Source organism: Hevea brasiliensis, unplaced genomic scaffold (genome assembly GCF_030052815.1).
Source record: "Hevea brasiliensis isolate MT/VB/25A 57/8 unplaced genomic scaffold, ASM3005281v1 Scaf351, whole genome shotgun sequence".
Lineage (NCBI taxonomy): Eukaryota > Viridiplantae > Streptophyta > Magnoliopsida > Malpighiales > Euphorbiaceae > Hevea > Hevea brasiliensis.
The window spans coordinates 1-14971 of NW_026614864.1; positions in this window are offsets into that span (position 1 = coordinate 1).

Sequence of the window (14971 nt, forward strand, 5' to 3'; positions counted from 1 at the left end):
CATATTCAAATACTTATAACCCTGGATGGAGAAACCACCCAAATTTCTCATGGTCCAATCAGTAGAACCAGCCAATAAACAAGTAACAAGGATACAAACCACGGCACTTCGGATTTGAGCGGATGTCAAAACTTTGCACCACCATTACCTCTCCAACCTCAACAACCTAAACTGAAAATGACCATGGAAACCATGATGGAAGGATTCCTAGCAGTTCAATAACAACAAACTGAATTGATTAAATAGCTGACTTCTAGAATGGACCAACTTGCGACTCATAACAAGATGCTAGAGAATCAAATCGCTCAGCAAGCAAGTCTTTAAGTAAGGCTGCTGGCAAACTGCCTAGCCAACCAGAAATGAACCCAAGGGAGCATTGTAAGGCAGTTACACTGAGGAGTGGAAGAACTCTAGTACAACCTGAGGCAGAACTGACAGAGGAAACCATCAAAAAATCTAAAGATCAAGCAGAGAAAAAAGAGGAAGAAGCTAAGAATGATCAAGAAGAGGAAGCAAGGAAGACAAAGAAATTACTAGAACCATACCAGCCTCCCCTACCTTTTCCTCAGAGATTTCAGAAAGCCAAATTAGACAAGCAGTTTGAGAGGTTTTTGGAAGTTTTACAAAAACTTTACATCAACATCCCCTTCACTGAAGCACTTTCTCAGATGCTATCTTATGCCAAATTTCTTAAGAAAATTCTGTCAAAGAAAAGAAAGCTAGAAGACTATGGAACAAAGAGCTCTAATGAGAAATGCAAAGCTATTCTCAGAAAATAAACTGCCTTCAAAGTTGAAGGATCCAGGAAGCTTCTCCATACTTTGCCTTATTGGTAACAAGAAAATAGATAAGGCTCTCTGCGATCTTGGGGCAAGCGTCAGTTTAATGCCTTTATCAATATGCAAAAAGTCGAGATCTGAGAACCAAGCCCACAACAATCTCCTTACAATTGGCTGATCGATCTATTAAATATCCTGTGGGCATACTTGAGAACATTCCTATCAAAGTGGGCAAATTCTTCATTCCAGTGGACTTTGTTGTCCTTGAGATGGAAGATGATGTTCAAATTCCTATCATCTTGGGAAGACCATTCTTGGTAACTGCTGGAGCCATTATAGATGTCAAAAATGGGTGACTAACTCTCAAGATAGGAGAAGAAGAAGTGGAGTTCAACTTGTTCGACACAATGAAACACAAATTCAAACCTGACGAATGCTTCAAGGCTGACATAATTGACGAACAAGTTAAAAAGGGATTTCATGAGACACATCCTCAAGATCCTCTTGAAGCATGTATTATGCACAACCACACAGTGGATGATGAAAATACAGAAATAGTAGCCTGTGCACAATAGTTAGCAGCTCATCCACCCATACCCTTAGCTAAGGCTTCCAAGATGGAGAAGTTGAAAGAGGAACAAACCAAAGGTAAGCTCCAAGAAAACACCAAACAGGTAGAGCTTAAACCTCTCCCCTCCTCACTAAGGTAAGCATTTCTGGACTCAAATTCTAAATATCCTGTAATAATCTGGCCTATCTAAGTTAGAAGAGGAAAAATTATTAAGAGAACTTAGGATCCATAGCAAAGCCATAGGGTATAAAATAGAAGACCTGAAGGGAATCAACCCCTCAATTTGCAAGCATAGGATACCCATGGAAGAAAATATTAAACCCACAATTGAACACCAATAAAGAATTAACCCAAACATGAAAGTAGTCAAGAAAGAAATTTTAAAACTATTAGATGCAGGTATCATATACCCAATTTCTGATAGTAAATGGGTTAGTCCAGTACATGTAGTTCCTAAGAAAGGTGGGACAACTGTTATCCAAAATACAAATAATGAACTAATCCCTACCAGAGTAATCACTGGATGGCGAATGTGCATAGACTATAGAAAATTAAACAGTGCTACCAGAAAAGACCATTTCCCTCTCCCCTTCATCGACCAGATGTTAGAAAGGTTAGTGAAACACTCATACTTCTATTATCTAGATGGGTATTCGGGATTCTTTTAAATTCCTATTCACTTAGAAGACCAAGAAAAGACAACATTCACTTGTCCCTATGGAACATTTGCATATAGGAGAATGCCTTTTGGTCTTTGTAATGCCCCTGCTAACTTTCAAAGATGCATGATGGCTATCTTTTCTAATTATATTGAAGATATCATAGAAGTTTTTATGGATAATTTTTCTGTCTATAGAACTACTTTTGATGATTGCCTAGCTAATTTATCTAAGGTATTGCAAAGATGTGAAGAATCCAACCTGGTCCTAAATTGGGAAAAATGCCATTTCATGGTAAAGGAAGGCATAGTTCTGGTACATTTGATATCAAAAAGAGGAATTGAAGTTGATAAAGCAAAAAATGAGATCATTGAAAACATGCCACCCCCAACATCAGTCAAGGGAGTGCGAAGCTTTTTGGGACATACAGGATTCTACAGAAGATTCATCAAGAACTTTTCCAAAATAGCTAAGCCACTTACTAACTTGTTAAGTCAAGATGTTCCCTTTGATTTTGATGAAAATTGCCTTGTCTCCTTTAACAGGATCAAAGAAGCCCTGATATCAGCACCAATAATGCAGCCACCAAATTGGGAGCTACCATTCGAGGTGATGTGCGACGCGAGTGACTTTGCAGTTGGAGCAGTGCTCAGGCAAAGAAAAGATAAAAGGCTACATGCTATTTATTATGCTAGCAAGACACTCGATGATGCGCAAATCAATTATGCCACCACAGATAAGGAATTCCTAGCAGTGGTGTTTACAATGGACAAGTTTAGATCTTACGTCATTGGGTCAAAAGTCATTGAATTCATAGATCATCCTGCAATTCGGTACCTTATGAACAAGAAGGAAGCAAAACCAAGGCTGATTCGATGGATTCTACTCCTGCAAGAATTTAAACTTGAACTCAAGGACAAAAAGGGATCCAAAAATGTAGTAGCTGACCATCTTTCCATATTAAAATTGGAGTACATAGAGGACTTCAAAGATTTGCCAATTAATGATTTATTTCCTGATGAGCAATTACTTGCATTCTCCAAGGCTCCATGGTACGCTGACTTTGTTAATTTTCTTGTATGCAGGGTACTACCTCTAAACATGACTTATCAACAAAGGAAGAAATTCTTACATGATGTGAGATATTACTTATGGGAGGAACCCCTACTGTACAAGAGATGTAATGATGGGCTGATAAGAAGATGCATACCAGAGGAAGATATGGAAAGTATCATTTATCACTGCCATTCATCACTATATGGAGGACATTTCGGCACTTCAAAAACCGCAGCTAAGATTTTACAAGCAGGATTTTACTGGCCACATTTATTTAAGGATGTAAGATCCTTTGTGCTAGCTTGTGATCAATGCCAAAGAACAAGTAACAGTTCAAGAAGGAATGAAATGCCACTACATGGTATACTTGAGATAGAATTGTTCGATGTATGGGGAATAGACTTCATGGGCCCATTTCCCTCTTCCCATGGAAACAAGTATATTCTGGTTGGAGTTGATTATGTGTCAAAATGGGTAGAAGCAATTGCAACACCAACCAACAATGCTAAAGTGGTCGCAAAGTTCCTTAAAAAGAACATCTTCATAAGATTTGGAACACCATGAGCAATAATCAGTGATGGAGGAAGTCACTTCTGCAACCAACAATTTGAAACACTACTGAAAAAGTATGGAGTAACTCACAAGGTGGCCACACCTTATCATCCTCAAACCAGCGATCAAGTAGAAATCTCAAATAGGGAACTAAAGCAGATTCTGGAGAAAACTATAAACAGATCCAGGAAGGACTGGTGCATGAAGTTAGATGATGCACTATGGGCATACCGCACTGCATATAAAAACTCGATTAGCACAACACCCTTTCGACTGGTTTATGGAAAATCATGCCATCTCCCGATTGAACTTGAGCATAAAGCTTATTGGGCAATTCAGGTACAAAACTCTGACCTCAAAGTTGCTGGTGAGAAAAGACTCCTACAACTGAATGAGTTGGAACAAATCCAACAGGATGCATACGAGAACGCTAAAATTTTCAAGGATAAAATCAAAAAATGGTATGACAGGTGCATAGTAAGGAAAGAAATAAAAGAAGGAGACCTTTTCCTCTTATTCAACTCTAGATTGAAACTCTTTCTAGAGAAGCTTAAATCAAGATGGTCCGGACCTTTTAAGGTTACCCAAGTCTTCCCACATAGAGTAGTAGAAGTGTGGAGTGAAATCTCAGGTGCATTTAAGGTCAATGGATAGAGGCTGAAGCCTTACTTTCAAGGAGAACCCATATAAATGGGAATCAATTGCACTCTCGATCCTCCTAGCGACAGACCATAAACAAGCAAAGTCCAGCTAAAGACTATAAACAAGTGCTTTTTGAGAGGCAATCCAAAAGTTTTTTCGAACTTTTTCTTTTCTTTTCTTTTTCTTCTTTTTCATATTGATTTTTGTTTCGTACTCATTAGCATTTCATTTTGTAGGATTTTTGGAAAGGGGAGTAGAGATCAAGAGAGGAAAGGAATCACCAAGTCAAAACCACGAAAGGGAAAATTGGAGAAAACCAGGAAAGTAGCTATATTGCTAAACTTTACATCCATTTCATGTGTTGTAATGATAAAATTTTTCACTTGCCAAAAATTTGAAAAATCAGAAAATTACACGGGTCGTGTATTGGTTTTACATGCCCCGTGTAACTTTCTGGAAGTCCATAAATTTCATACATTTTCAACTCTTCGAGAGACAGAAAGTTACACGGGTCCATAGACCAATTTACACAGACCGTGTAATGTCTCTAGCAGAAAAACTTTTAGCGCTTATAGCCAAAGCAAACAATTCCTCTAGTGATTAGAGCCCGATCATTACAGGATACCTAGTATTTTAAGTTTCAGCTAATTAAATGGATATGAAAAATTAGAGTTGCTACAGATCCCCTCCCTAAGATTGTAGGGGGTAGTATGTAGTCCAAAAGGGTAAGAATAGAGATCACGCAGGAGAAGTATGTAGTAACTGGTATGCTTAAGACAAAAGTATACTCTATATATATATATATATATATATATATATACATATATATGTATATATATATATATATACATATATATATATATATGTATATATATATATATATATATATATAGATGGAGTGCGATTCAAACGTAGTAGGAGAAATAGCCTGAATGCCAGTAGAAGTCAAGCTTAGGTAGTTAGAGGATCAATTCTGAGTAACATTGAGGTATAGATGACGTGGTAGGGATAGTGAAAAAGTATAAGTTTCTGACATGACAATCAGGTTCAAAAAAAAAAGAGATAAAGCTAAAGAATGGAAGAGTGAAAGTTCGGGTTTGGGTAAGATAAAAAAAGAGTTGGCTAAAGAATAAACTGGAAAAACAGATTAGGATAATATTAGGAAGAATAGAGCCAAGATACCAAGGAGGTGAATATGGTTCTAGAAAGGGTAAATGAGATAAACAAAAAAGTAAGGATAGAGAGCATAGAAAAGGATGGCATTAGGAAGGACATTGTCAAGTTATGGAACCCAGAAGTATAGGACTTAGAGCAGGTCATAATTGATGTAGTGTTAGGAGCCTGAACCTAGAGCTTAGAGTTACAGGATCTGGATTAGACCTTATCTATTTTCTACCCCCAAGGTAGGATAATGGGGCAATGACATAAGAACCCTTTTGGTTGTTGACAGTATAATGGAAATTAGGTGAGGTGTGCGATCAAAGTAGGTAGTAGCTGTTGAGCGTGCTGCGGTAACTTGAATTGTATTGTCAGATAAAGAAGCAAGATCAGTAGAAGTAAGTTGGATAAAAGTCAACATAAGGGATGTAAATGTGCAAGATGAGGGATAATGTCATTGAGGCTTGATGTTAAAATTTAGAGTGGTGAGACCTATAGTCTAAAATTGGAGTTAGACAGATATTTTCACTTTGATCGATAGGATAAAAAAAAAGTAATAATAAATAAATAATAGTATGATAATATATAGTAGAACACTAGTAAAGGTCAGAATAGGACAAGATAGGTATAGGTGTAATTATAAGATATTAAGAAGTACATGGATTAAATGAGTGATTGTTGGTAAGATTGGAGTAGACCTGAAAGAATCTGTGAGTGCTTTTATCTTCTAGAATATAACCAAGTATAAGGAGCATTGAACAAATAATTATAAGTATGGAAGATAAATGGAGAATAAAAGGGGGGGGGGGTGGAATAGTAAATTCTAAGATGACATGTCTGGCAGGACAACAGTATAACAAATGGTAGAGACAATTGATATCTTGTAATAAAGCACAATAATTACAAAGAAATAATGAAACTAAAAAGGGAGACTAATGGTTATGAGCTAAATCTTGTTTATTAAACAATGGTATACCATAAATGGTGGGAGAACATTTCTCCTTCTTTTCAAATTGGCTCGTGTTTCGATTCTAGGAGATTATGTTAAGAAGAGAGGTCGTGTCAAAGTGACCCAGTTAATTGAAAATTTGATGGGCATTAATACATATCCAATCTTTTGAAGCAAAAATGACAATAATGGTGTACCTAATGTTAAGTATGAAAAAATGATCAGAGAGGTGACAGGAGTTAAATCGAGCTAGTTACTAGGGCTTACAACCCTTTTGAACTATAAGCTGGACGAAATACTATTTGCTAATGAGTTACAGCGAATGAAATTGTTGCTAATGTGAAAAGTTGAGGATAAAGTTTGGAAAGCTATGGGCAGTATATGTGATTATATTAAGGAGAATGAATACATGAAGTATCTTGTTCAGAATTAAGACATGGCACATATTTCCCACAACCGTGTTAGTTCATATGGAACTTATAATTTATGGGGCTCCTATCCATCCAGGATGAGCAATTTCCTACTCAGGCTGGTAGGGAATGATAATGTTCTGATAGGTAAGTTCGGAAAGGGGATACAAAAAGAATTTTCTATGGTTAATTACGAATGTCACATAAGGTGAAGAATGTGCTAGTAAGAGTAAATTGTAAATTTAGAATTCTCAAAGTAATGGAACTAGTAATCAAGATAAGATTGAGAGATAAAAAGAAAGTTAAAGTTGATGATGTGATGGACATCTTTGAAGGAAAAAGGTGTAAGGGTGAGATAGGACTAACATTAAGGAATAAGTACAGCATGTTGAAAAGATATCAACGATAGCAGAAATAGAAAAAGGAAGTGGATAAGATCCAAAGGACAGGAAGAAAGCTCGATAGAGCTAGTTATAATGATGAGAATAAGAAGGAATAGGTATGTTAGGAACACACTAAGAGATGTTTAAAATAAGTTATTATGAGATGATAGATTAAAGGAGTAGTGGAGCCTCGATCTAAGCGCCAATGTGTCAGAAGTAAGTCACATACTAAGAAGCTTTAGGAAGAAGTCTAGATATTCTCATTCCATAGGAGGAGTAAGAATTGATAAAGTCACATGGACTGGGTAGTCAGGAATATAAACACTTTTGTCATATAAGAGAGGAGACCCAGTTTGCTTTCCAATGTTGACAAATGGTACACTTAGCCCTTGGAGGAAACTCTACCTAACTAGTTACATAAGATGGACAGAGGTTGGTCTAAAGACCTTAGTAATGACACAAAAGAGATTGAAAATTTGAAGTATCATGGGAGTGAGAAGATTTATGGGTATTGACCATTGAGGATATAGGACAAGTAAAGGTTTCGAACAAGATGTATATGATAGGTGCTACAGGAAAGCATTTCATAGGATACTATAGGGTAAGGAACATAAGTCATGTTCTTGGAGAACAGAGATTATTAAAACAAAGGAATGAGGACTGAAGTCACCAAGAGACACGTTAGGGCGTAATAAAAGTGAGGTAAGCACCAAAGTTTATTAAAGTTATCAGATATCAAGTCGAGAGTAGTGGAGTTATAATGAGTAATAAAGATGAAAAAAAAAAAGAGGGTTAAACGAGTAGTCAGATGTGATGGTTTAGACTCAGAAGGAGGATGGTAGCTGGCATACTACGACAGGGGCAGATAGACATAAAAATTTTTAACCATCCATGCAGATCCAAGGTGGAAAGATGTAAAATTTGCAATGGGTGTCCGTATTCTTGAAGGTTTCTCCTATGAAAAGGGTTATGAGATTTGGAAAGAAAAGGCAAATTGACACTCCGTTATATAGGACCTTTTAAGATCATGGATAGAGTGGGAGCAGTTGCCTATTAGTTAGAGTTGCCACCAAAGCTTTCTCATGTCCACCCAGTATTCCATATTTTCATGCTTAGAAAGTATGTTTTCGATCCTTCTCATGTGCTGCGACCAAACACAGTGGAGTTAAATGAGAATTTGATCTTTGAGGAGCAACTAGTAGCTATAGTAGACTATTAGATGAGATAACTTTGGTCAAGGTAAAACCCTATGGTTAGTCCTGTGAAGGAGTTAATTTATGGAGGAATGCACTTGGAAGTTAGAGCGGGATATGCGCAGCAAGTACTCATAAGTTTGATATGCAACTATGTGTCATTGTTCTGCCTTGTGTAAAATTCGAGGACGAATTTTCTATAAGGGGGAAAGAATGTAACATCTCTAATTTTTAAATAATTATTATATATATATATATATATATATATATATATTTTTTTTTTTTTTTTTATTTACAGGTTGGGTGAGTAAAAAACTCCCTGTTGTATGGTCCATTTTATGACCAGACTCTGTCTGGTTGAATTTTTGAAATTGAGCCCAGGTCCTAGTGTCGGTCTGGCTCATAGGTTGGGTCGTGACAGTAAATGCAATATGTAATTATAAAACATCTAAATTTAAGTTTTATACTTTTATATATATAGAGAGAGAGAGAGAGTGACCCACTTGAAACGCAAGTTCAAGCGTTTATGTACGTGTATTTTCTTTTCTTTTCTTTTTTGAAGTTTTATTTAGTTTCTATTTCATTGATTTTATTTCATTTTTTTCATTGGGCATGGGATGTGAATGAGTCAAGGATCAACATAATTTTGTTGACTTGGAAGAAGCTAGTCCATTCTTCTCTAATCTTCATGGCCTTGAGTTCTTTCCTGAACCATGGTCCGCATATTTTTGTGTGATGATCCATCATGGATCACGGCTCAGAAAAGCAATTTTCATGAACTTTAACAAATGTAGTTCTCCCCTTCCCAGGCTCCCCATCTTGAATCTATTTAAAATGGTTTTGTTAAAGCAGATGTAAACTTAGAGCACATATATAATCATATAATCACATCATATTAAAAAAATATATATAAATAACAAAAAACTTATCATTTATGAGCAGGATAAGATATTATGATGATTTTTAAATTTTAATTTCAATATATTTTTTAAATATTTTACAACTCTAATATAAAAGATAAAATATTATAATCACATGCCTCACTTTTTATCTTAATTTGATCATAATGTGAAACTTTTCAATAGATTAAAATCAGAATATATAAGATATATCTAAAATTTAATGTCATATAAAATAATAATTTTAAAATTCAAATTTTACAAAAATATTTTCAATAGATGTGAAAAGTCACATAAAAATAATAATTTTAAAATTCAAATTTTGCAAAAATGTTTTCAATAGATGGTGATGAATTTTATTTGAGCGATATTTAAAATTATTTTTAAATTTGAATTGAAGCTGAAAAACACTTAACACCACATAATAATTAACTAAAGATGATTAAGTGAATCTGACGTTCGAGGTCAGACTGGTGATTTGATACTCCCCACAAATACACATGCAACACGTCTTTTGTATTCCTTTGTAATCGTAATTCCGGTTACAGCACCTTTAACAATGGGCATGCCACGTTGTTTTTCACCGGCCCAACTCTTTATCTGTCCATATTTTTTATTTAACATGTGACATGTATCATATTTTTATTTGTTGGGAACACCAAATCATCTTGATGACAAGGGATGCCGAGTTTACCTAATAAAAGTATGCAAAATCCATTATTTTTCATATCAGTTAACCTTGATCATTTAATTTTTGATAATTTCTTTCACATCATAGAACATACTTCTTCTTGAAATTTTGTAGTTAATAAGTATAAGTTGAATTAAAAATTTTAAATTTATTTAAATAATAAAAATATAATTATTATTATTTTGAAAAATGACTGATATTTTTTGTAAAATCAATGTGGCCCTTTCTCTTTTCACATTTACAAATAGTATAAATTAATTTTATTATATAAATATTTTTTAACAATAAATTTAAATTTTTATTTAAATATTAATATTATTTTCATTTATATAGCTAGTTAGCTTGTAAATTAATATTTTATTACGAAAAATCTACCAACATAAAGATTTAGACTATAATTTTGAATTCATTTCTATTTCTTTTAAATACGAGATTTGATAAATAATAATTTCTTGTATTAATATCTACAACATTCTTAACTATTATTATTATTATTATTATTATTATTATTATTATTATTATTATGCTAAAAATTAATACAATTTCAACGTTATAATCAATATATAAATATTTATAAAAATATATTCTAAAATTTAATAATTTCTAAATTAATAATTTTTTAGTAATAGAATTAGCTAAACAAATATTAAAAATTAGCATTTTAAATTAAATAATTACAATTTGAATAAATACTGTTTAATTTGTAATATATATATATATAAGTTTTATATATTTTAATTAATAAAAATATTATTTTCAATCTAGGCTTATATTATAAAAATTTAAAAATTTAAATTAAAAAAAATTCACACCAAGATTTAAATTTATAGTATAATTAGATTTTATTTATTTTTGTAAAGAAAAATAATAAATTATTTAATGCACGTATAACACACATGTATATTAAACAAAAAAGGGAGAAAAGATAATAACGAACGTGTCTGATTAAATGGTTCTTTCAATTTTGTTCTAATTATTTATTTTTTCCCTTAGAATTAGGGTTGGCTATGATCTAGTTTCGAATTGGAATGGGCTCAGTTAAAATCGAACTAAAATTGGCCAAAACTGGAATCGACTTTGAATTCGATTGAAACTATCCTTCTATGATTTAATTCAGGTTCATATTTTTTATGAACCGTGAATCGACGATTTTGAATCAAATTGAACCGATGGTTTTGAATTGAACCAAATCAGTGATTTAAATACAAAAGAAATTAATAAATACCTAAGCCTACTCCTAATTCATTTATATCAATCACAAATTTTTTACAATTATTCATTTATTAATGCAACCTTTTACTGCTCCTAATAATAGTAAAATGTCTCTTGTACTCCAATTTTTTTTTTTTCCTTTTATGACATATGTTGGTAACTCCGCCTAAATAGTTTGTGCTTAACAGGTCCTAAGCCCGAATAAAGGAGGAGGGTTACGGTAGGTGACAACCAGTGTAAAAATTTTATCATACCTCATGATATAGATTCTTACGATATAAATGTTGAGGCATCATCTACTTATAACGTGCTACATCGGAGCTCGAGTGTAGTGAGAAATATGCAAGGGTGTAGGGTGTTTACCGAAAGCTACGCACCATGCCAGCACCCAGGTGTGGTGTTAAATGAGTAAAGGTTCTCACATCATGAACGAGTGTGGGTAAATAAGTTAGTCCATAGAATAGATAGTAGAACGGATAGTGAAACAGAACACAAGATAGGCATAAAGAACAATAGAAGATATCATAGAAGGAGATCAATTAGAAAGAACAGGATAGGAGGAGAATCAGAGTCAGTACTTGAAATGTTGGATCACTTATAGGAAAATTAATGGAGCTTGTGGATACCTTGGAAAGGAGAATGATGAATATTGCTGGCATTCAGGAGACTAAATGGGTAGGAGAGAAAAACAAAGAAGTGGGTAATTCAGGATACAAACTGTGATTTATTGGAAAGGAGAGAAATAAGAATGGAGTGGGCATAATCATAGACAGGACATTAAAAGATACCGTAATAGCTGTGAAAAGAGTAGGAGATAGAATTATACTAGTAAAGCTAGTACTAGAAGGAGAAACAATAAATGTAGTTAGTGCTTATGCCCTACAAATAGGACTAGATAGTGAGAGTAAACAAAGGTTTTGGGAAGATATGGATGATCTAATTCAAAGCATACTGAATGAAGAGAATGTTCTCATCAGTGGAGATTTGAATGGACATATAGAAAGTGACAGGCAAGATTATGAGAATGTTCATGGAGGGTTTAGTTTTGGTAGCCGAAATAAGGAGTGTAACACTCCGAATTTTTAAATAATTATTTTATGCGTAATATATGAGTTTTGCCCATTTTGGAGGGCCCAAGAGAGGCCATATAATATTGATGAGATATGGGTTGAATTTAGAAGTGTTATTTGAACCATTTTGCCGGTTGGGTAGATCCTAGGTATAAGAGAAACTTTGTCAGATTTTCGGTATGAATTAGGCTGTCTGTTATCTCTTTAGAGTCTTATTTTGAATTATTATTAATAAATTTACAATATAATTATTTACATAATCGAGGTCAACTATTTTCCTCTACCCAGCAGCCACAATAGTCCCCGGTGTACTATGAGTAGATATTGATTTTATTTGTAATTTCATTTTTATTATTTATTCAAGGCATGCTCATTCATCACTTATACATATATGTATGTAGTTAAATATTAGGCACATATTTTATTACATTTGTACTCATTGACATTGCTGTTTTTGTTATTTTATGGCGATCTGGAGCTGTGTGTGTGAGTTGATGTGTATGTGGATATGGGTAGGACGGGTAGACGCGGCTAGAGCTTGACTCACTAGAACCCGATCCTTATTATGGATAAGTTGGGGTAGGCACGGCTTTGAGTTGATCTTGCTGGCCCTCACATTTAGATATTAAGAGAAAGTCTGGCTTTCAATTGATCTTGCTGGCAGAGGTTGGAACTAAGAGAGTTGGGTAGGGGGATCAGCTCCCCATATATGTATGTGTGAGTGCTCCAGATTGCCTTGGGTGTGATTTGATTTGTTTTGCTTGGTTTGCATTAAAATGATGCATCTCATTTCTAAGGACGCATTAGAATTAGATAGTTATAGAAATTATATGTAAAATCAATATCTTAGTCTATGAGTCGAACTCTCACTCTTGTTCACCCTAGTTTTCTAGGCTACAGGATGAGTTCTTTTTCAGAGTAACTCGCTTTCTTCTTCGCAAGTTTAACATTAGTTATTTATTCGTTTTATTATTTTCTAAATTTGAAATCTAGAACTCTGCATGTATTAGCAGTAGCATGGGACTTATTGGAGACTATGTTAATTTAAGTTTTTTACATCAATAAATGAAAATTTTTATGATATTTATATAGTTTATAATTGATTGATTCAGGGTTGAGTTGGCTCCCTGACTTTAGATTTTAATAGTTATCGGGTTGGGTTAACCAAAATAAAAATATAATATAATATTTTATTTTCTTTTATTTACATGATGGACCTCAGTTTTGGGCCTTGATTATGGATTTGGAATTAGTAGGGCTTACTACAGGCCTCGGGGCTTTATGCCGGCTCAGGTCCTGGTGCCGATCTGGCCTGTGAGTTCGGGTCGTGACAATTATGGTATCAGAGCATAGGCTCTAGATTCATGGGAAATAATGTAATTGGGAGTGTAAAAAGGAGTCTTGTTAGGAGGTCACATGCGGAGTATAGGATTCTGTTTCGTCTTCTTTTATAAATCCTTGTTTCTAGATTCTGCGTTATACCTCGGGTAATATAAGAGTTCTTCAATTAGTGTCTTGATTTTCGTGGAATATACAGAGATGTGAAATAGTGTTAGCAAACATGTTGAGGTTTGCCATGGAAAAAAGTATTCTAAAGAAATGTTGTATTTCCATCATAGTGGGGTTAATGGTGTGCCTATCTAGTGCAAGGCGCAAGGACATAAAGGTGATTTATTGACAGTATAGCTGCCCTAAATAGGAGTAAGGATATCATTGCTGGCAGTCATCACTAAATAGCCAGTCAGAGTAAGTTCATGGTATCAGTGGATTTAGGAGAGACAAAAGAGTGAGAAACCTAGTCTGTTGGGATGTACCGTAGTAACTATGTAATGTTTTCGATGTTTGTGCTGTAAGCTGTAGATTACAGTACCGACATAGGATTATTGTGTAGAGCTGCATGCTTCCCTATGGTGCTCTAGGATGGGGTGTTTGCGAATATTCTCTATTTTGGTATAGTTATATCAGACTAGAGTTCTATTTCTACAAAGGAGTTAAGAAAACTCCCAGTTAGGGTTTAAGATGCTTCAGATAGAATATCAAAGGTCACAGTTGGGTGATAACTAGAGTCAATGACTCGGTTATCTTAACTTGAGCGTAGAGTTATAGCATAAGTGGCACGAGACTAGAGGTTTTTAGTATGATTGCAGTGTAGTGATGACACTTACTTAGTGGGATCATTTGGTCTCCAATATGGGGTCTTAGACAGTTTTGGCATTACAAGAGATGTTTTGCCTAAAGATTTGCAAGAATAGTATATCCCTCGTGTGTCAGTAAGATCCCAAGTACAACCTTACTCCCTAGGGAAAACCGGAGGCTAGGAATAAAGTTCATAGCCTGTGAAATGATACTTTAAAGAGTTATGGCATGATAAGAGAGTAAATGATCTGACATGGTTTTGGCAGGATGGTAGATACAGTACCCTTGTTGCAATCAGTTATGATGTAGGGCATAATCTTATGCTTTTAGGAAAGACAGAAGAATGCTACTAGTGATGCTAACCTAAGGAATAGTGTCCCAGATGGGATTGTAGAGTGTGGTAGTGAGTAGTTGGCTTAAGCATTCTAAAAAGGATATAAGTTTCATTGTGAAAACCATAGGTGATTGGATCATGATGGATGAAAAGTTAGTGATTTGAATGACGGGTTATGGTACCCAGTATCATAAGTTTTGACTAATCAAGTGGATATAAGCAAATAGAATCCCTGTAGATTTCTTCCTTTGAGGTATTCGAGGTTTGTTTATAGATA